Source organism: Nuphar pumila, chromosome 15, assembly GCF_984573655.1.
Source record: "Nuphar pumila chromosome 15, dmNupPumi1.hap1.1, whole genome shotgun sequence".
Lineage (NCBI taxonomy): Eukaryota > Viridiplantae > Streptophyta > Magnoliopsida > Nymphaeales > Nymphaeaceae > Nuphar > Nuphar pumila.
Genome location: NC_143263.1, coordinates 64,982,919 through 64,990,085, shown reverse-complemented (window position 1 = coordinate 64,990,085; position 7,167 = coordinate 64,982,919).

Sequence of the window (7,167 nt, the reverse complement as noted above, 5' to 3'; positions counted from 1 at the left end):
AGAATCCTTGATCAGCATATGTCCATATTTTGAATTTATCCACATATCCATGTCAACGTATCTAACCACCGTTTTGAAAGTTCCTAGACTTGACTAATATACTGAATGCACCTGCAACATCAAACGAGTTCTCAAAGCCACCAACGAATACATCATCCCTCTAGTTATGGGTCTTTTCAGTTTTTGTGCCATGAAGTTTGCTTGTTGGAATATTAAGGGCCTCAATTATGCTTATAAGCGCTTATTTTTGGCGAGGTGGATTAGACAGGCTAATCCTAATATGTTTGCCATTTGTAAAACTAAAATGAAGAAAATCCCGCTTGCGGTCGCTTCTTTCATTTGGCAGGGTGGAGATTGTTTCTTTAAGCCAACGATCAACCATGCCGGTGGTATTCTCCTCTTCGGTAAGAAGTCTTTAAATTTATCGCAGTCTCTACTCTTTATCTGTTGCCTTCAGCTTATAGCAGGTTGGTCGAAGAGCAGTGGTGTCCATGGTTTATGAACTCAACCTCGCTAATAGGAGGCCTGCGTTTTGGGATGACCTTGATAGGGTTGTTACTTCTAATGATCAATGTTGCCTTATTATCGGCGATTTCAATTGTTTGTTTTCTCCTCATGATTCCAATTTTATCGTCCTTCCTAATCCTTTTATTTGAGGCTTTCAAGACTTTGTTCACTGACATCTTCGTTATCCTCTTCTTCTTACTGGTGAGCGTTTCTCTTGATCGAATAGGCAGTCACACCCGTGCTGTCGGGTTCTGGACAGGGTATTTGTCACCCCTTCTTTGTTGGACCCCATCCCTGACATTAAATGTGTTTTGCTTGCGCCCTCTATCTTTGACCATGGTCAACTCATCACTTTTTGGGGGGGATGACTTCTCCTTCACCATGCGCTTTATTTTTTTTTTAGCAATAGTGGCTTCAGGAGCTAGATTTTAATTCGGTTATTTCAGCTTCTTGGTCTAAGCCTTTTGCCGAGCATTGTACTCCTCTTCGGCTTATTAGCAAGCTTTTGTGTCTTGCTAAGGATATTAAGGTCTGGATCCATAATTGCAACATTGTAAAATTTCAACATTTAGATGCTTGGGAGCATGAGGTTTCTGAATTATACCAGCTTATGTCTTTCCCTGACGCTTTTTTTGAACCTCAACTTTTGAGTTTCCAGGTCAGGTCCATTGAGTTAGCAATGTTGTTGAATAACTGGAGAGTCAGGGATGAAATCCGTTGAAAGCAACGATCCAGGGTGAATTGGCTCAAAGCCAGTGATGACAACACTAAATTTTTTCACTCCTGTGCATCCCATTGCCATCGGAGGAAGACCACCCCTTTTATCTCCATTGAGGGTGTCTCTTTCTCTGATCAACTTGTCAACCAAGCCATCACATGCTATTTCAAGTCTATTTATGCCTTTTCAGTGGTTGTGGAGGGGAATATTGAGATTGTCATGCTACAGGCGATCTCTCATGACAAAGCCTGTGCTTTACAAAGAAGATTCTCGGATGTTGAGATCTTTCATGCTATCAAGGATCTGTCTGGTTGGAAAGCACTTGGCTTTGATAGATTCCATGTTGACTTTTTTAGGATTTTTTAGAATTTTGTCAAATCGGACGTGGTTAGCCTCTTCGATGAGTTTTATCGCAATTCCAGGCTGCCTTACCCTTTTCATTTAGCCATTATTTTGCTTATTCTTAAAGACGTTGATGCTTTAGATATCTCTCGGTTCTGCCCGATTTCGGTGATGGGTGCTCTTTATCGTATGATTGCCAAGGTTTTGGCAAACAGGATGAAATCGATAGCTCAACAGATCTTCTCAGACTCTCAGTTCGCCTCTATCAATAATAAGAGAGATCATTATTCTTTTATCATGGCAACTGAGGTTGTGTACTCTTTGCATCTTTGTGGTCAGCCTTCTTTCGTTCTTAAATTAGATTTTTATAAGGCCTTTGACTCTATACAATGACCCTTTTTTTTCAAATGTTATTGAACTTTGGGTTTGATCATCGGTTCTCTGATTGGGTTAGGGAACTAGTCTTGAAAGCCCAGGCTATGCTGAATATCAATGACACTGTTGGGTAACAGTTTAAGTTGGAGCAGGGTCTGCTTCAAGGTTGCCCTCTTTTGCCTTTATTATTCAATGTGGTCGCTGAGGGTCTTGTTGTGCTGCTTAAGCGGGACGCTGCCTGCAGTTTCATTGATTCCTTACTGGTCCAGAACTTCCATGCTCATGCTCTTATTTATGTGGATGATATGATCATTTTTTGTTGCGCTAGTGTTCAACATATGCTTTGGTTCAAGCTTATTCTTCACTTTTCTCTCTCTTTTCGGACTTTCTCTCTTTGAGCAAAAGTATTCTCTTTCTATGTTTCACGTCCAACCCTCTATGTTAGCTGCTGAGATGAAGTTTTTTAATTGTGTTATATCTGAGCTGCCAATGTTGTACTTGGGTTTGCCGTTACAAGTTAAGCATCTTTCCTATGTAGCCTGAGCTTCGACGCTTCTTAAAGTTAAGCACAAATTACTCTCGCGGCAAGCTTCTTATCTCTCGTATGCTGGCCGCCTAACTTTAGTGAAGCACGTTCTCTCGACCATTTCAAAATTCTTCATGTCCATGTTTTTTATGCCTGTGAGTATGGAGAAGCAGCTGACACGTTTGCTGACAAACTTCCTTTGGTTTGGGTGTCACCTCAAGGGTAAGAGCCACCTAGTTGGCTGGCGTTCGGTAGTCTTGCCGCATTCTATGGCCGGTTTAGGTGTTCCTGTGCCCAAACTCAAAAGTATTGCCCTGGTCTCTAAGCAATGTTGGCTTGCTCATCAATCGGATAATCCTTACGCTACTTTTCTTCTCTCTAAGTATGAGCCTCCTTATCTCATTCCAGTTTTCCTTCACTCATGATGTGGAGTGTTTTTTCATCTGTGTAAGTCATGGTTGTCGGCTTTAGCTTTCTTCAACGACAATTTTGATGATCCCATCAATTTTGGTAACAGAGCGCATTGAGCTATTGCTCCTATCAGGAAGTTTCTGACCAGCAAAGTCTATAGATCGTTGCTTCTCCTAGGGGCAGCCTGGTTTCTCGAATTTGCGTTCTGGATGAAGGACCCTTCACCCCGTTCTCGGATCCTCACTTGGTTAATCTTACACGATATGATCCAAACTCACTCTACCTTAAAGAGGTGGGGCTTTCAGCTTCCGAGCTGGTGTGTGCTTTGTCATGCTGCTGAAGAATCTTTGTTCCACCTCTTTTGGTCTTGCCCTACTTTTGTGGAGATCTTTCGTAAAACTTGGAGGCACCCAGAGGTCCTGGTTATGGAGGAGTCCCTTGCGCTAGACCTCATCTTGGGTTTGGTATGCCTTCGACGCAGTAAGTAGTGGCGATTAATCTAGAGGTTGTGGTTATTTATCACTTGGTGGTTCGTTTGGATGGCGTGCAACGAATCCCTTTTTCGGGAATCTTTGGTCAACATTAATGATCTTGCTCAAAAAATCCTAGTGAACATTTACGCAATTCTGCGTATTCATCTTCCCGATCTAACGTTTCCTCCTGGTGTCGCTTCGTTCTCTCCAAACTGTATTGGTTTTGTGGCTCCTGCTTGAGCCCTTTTTTTTTTGTTTGTTTGGCTCCTACTTGTTTTTGTTTTTCTACTTTTGTTCTCTTTGGGTTCAACTCTATTGACCCTTTTTGTGGCTATGTTGAAATCCTGTTTCGACTCTCTCTTTGACCTAGGTTGGGCCTAAGTTTTTCAGTGAGTCCCCACCTGACCCAGGTGATATGGGCCCAACATAATATTGTTCACCAACTAATTAAAGCCCAACATACACAACCAACATGCCTAAAATTGGTTTAGCAGCCTGGTTGAATTTAAAGAGCAGAAGACCTGGTTTGCAACGCCCTGAGCCCATCGTATACACATTCATACCCATGCCTTGAGAGGGAGAGAAGAAAGATAAAGGAAAGGTGAGTGTTTACACAAACTGATCAAACAAGTCCCATAAAAGAGAATTTGTCGGTTAGTTTCCTCAAGGCATCAGGGTAGGGCTGGGAAACAAGTCGTGGCTCCTAATATTCAACTTATAAAGAGCTTGTTCAAAGTCGTAAAATAAACTCAGCAAGCTGCATATGAACAAAAGGTACAAGGCTCAGTTAATCTCCCTATAATGATCAGATTATAAGCTTGATAGGTAGTAAGAAATATATTTTAGATATATTTTACGTGTATTTCTTTGTAATCTATTTTTCCTAGATCTAAAAGAATTTGTTTTTTTTTAATAGATAAGCCTGTTCGAACTCAACTTGTTTAACTTGGGCTCATTATGAGCAAGATCAAACTCGGCTTGGCTCGATACTCTCTAGGGATGTAAACGGTTCGGATTTCGAATGTCAAAATACATTAGGGAGTTATATTGATTTGGATTTGAGACAACTAAATTTTGCAATTTTCCCATCCTAAATCTAACTCGTTTGCAAGCCTTGCGCTTGCCACAAGAATGAACCAAGCTTAAGCTCAACTCGTTTAGCTCGTTTGCCAGCCTTATATGTTAGATCAAATTTCAGATCAAATCGTTTCACAATCAACATCGTGATAGAAGGCAGAATAGGTATCAACATAATAATCATGATTGACAGTCGATCAAAACATAAACAAGGAGCAAACATGTCGATTTCCATATTATACCAAAATTTCGACAAATGCAAATGACCAAACAGATCATTAGAACATAATAAAAACAATAGTAATATGTTAATATAATATAACAGGCTAAGTTGTATGAAAGTACTCCCCTTAGAGAAGATTCGCCCCCACATACGGTGCAAATAGGGTCCGGCGTCCTTCCCCCAAGATACAATAGCCTCGACGATCCAGATCGGTGCACTCCGACAGTAGATCATCCTTCGAAGACAACCTCTTAGAACCGCTGTTGCAGAAAATCTTTTTCTGAGAAACGCAAGAGAGAGAGAGAGAGAGAGAGAGAGAGGTCACAAGAGTCGGGTGACTTCGTGTATCTATAACCCCGGCCCTAACTACGTTTTATAATCCATGAATGGTTACAAAACGTGGAAGAGACCCGTTATAGAATACGAGGGGTTGTGACCCGATAACGGATCTATCTGTTATTTATTTCTCTTAACCCATTATTTCATCTAAATAAAAATAATAATTCGGGACAAAAAGATCATTGGACTTAGATTGGATATGGCCCTAAAGGGCCAATTACCCGAGCCTGAGCCCGACACGATACAACGGGCCCGCACGCGTGTGTGTGGTAGCCATCCCACTCCCTTGTTCTTTAGTACAAGTGTAAGAATCTCTTTGTAGGTTATAAAGCCCACAACTATTTTGAAATCCTTCAATATGAGACTATTTCACATCATCAAAGTCCAAACACACAACATAAAGGAGTGGTCTCCATTGTTTTTCTTTATTTGAATTCTCTCTGCTCCTCTTCCTACATCCAACATTCCCCCACAAATTCAAAGAATGAAAACATAAGGAAACCAAGATGCAAGATGAAGTAATCTGCAGCATGACATATCATGCTTTCAGTAAAGGTACCTTCCAATTTGAACCACTACCATAGTTGACTAACTTTACCCCCACAGGAATGAATTGAACTAAAGTCTTGAACTTGAACCTTTGGTGTAGGAGTGTCCCTTAGCAACAACACGATAATGGTTCTGGTTGTAATCTTTAGGGGTAACACGCGTTAATGGTCATGCGCCCGAATCCTGTTTTATGAGTAACTTCAAGAATAACCCAATTCCTTAAACTGCGGCCACACAATCACACTCACATAGGTGGGCTTTTCCAGAGATTCACTGCTAACATCTCGCTTAGGAGGCTTTGAATTCATTCAGAGTTTTAACTCTTCCTTAACTTGTAGCTACAATACCTTTCCAGAGTAATTAGGAGAAAAAACATAGATACATAATATCACATTAAGAATGTGTTATCTAGTTCACCCTATAGTTTGTTATTACCACATTGAACCTACTTTGCGGGATCTCCACTTAGATAGGTTGGGTTGCTACTGTAGATGAACTACTAATGAGTTTCAGTCCCATCATCTCTTTGGATTTCAGGACTAATGACTTATCTAGTCCTTTTATTAATGGATCAGCTGTGTTATCTTTGGATCCAATATAATCCACAACAACCACTAACTGAGACACCAGTTCCCTTACAGATTTTATTCTGACTTGGATGTGTCTTCTCTGCTTTTGATTATATTTTATGCTTTTAATTTTTGCAATTGTGACCATATTGTTATAATGCAATGATATAGCAAGAATTGGTTTGCTCATTAAAGAAAGTTCCTCAAGAAGTCCCTTTAACCACTTAGCTTTCATTCTTATGATATCTAAAGCACAGAGCTCAGCCTCAAAAGTAGACCGTGACAAGATGATCTGCTTTATTGATCTCCAAGCGACTGCGCCACCACTCAAGGTAAATACATACCTTATTACGCCATAACTCTCAGAGTTCATGGCTATCCAGCTCGCATCACTATATCCCTCAAGTACGACATGAAATCTCTTGTAATGCAAACTCAAGGAAATAGTTCATTTCAGGTATCTAAGTATCATGTCTAATGTCTTCTAATGAGTGCGATTTGAATAACTTGTGTATCTACTTAATTTTGTCACGGAGAACAAAATATCCGGTCTCATGCAATTTGCAAGATACATCAAACTTCTAATAATCTGAGAATACCTTAATTGAGACATAGGAACACCAGTCATATTCTTATAAAGAGGAGTAGCAGGGTCATATAGAGTTGCTACAAATCTTCCTTGGTTATAGCCAAATTTCTCAAGTACTTTCTCAACATAATGAGATTAAGAAATAACTATACCATTAGCTGAAGGAGTCAGCTTTAAGCCTAAGATCACATTTGCAACACCCATATCTTTCATATCAAATTTACTACTAAGAAATGACTTCGTCTCATTCACAATTTTCATATTGAAACTAAACAATAAAATATCATGTACATACAAGCATAAAATAATACATGCATCACTTTTAACTTTGCAATAAATATATTTATCAGATTTATTGACAACAAAGTCAAATGATAAAATAACATTATCAAACTTCTCATGCCATTGTTTAGGGGCTTGTTTTAGTCCATTTCACTCTTTATGGTTTCTTTTCAATGATTTGTTTCAG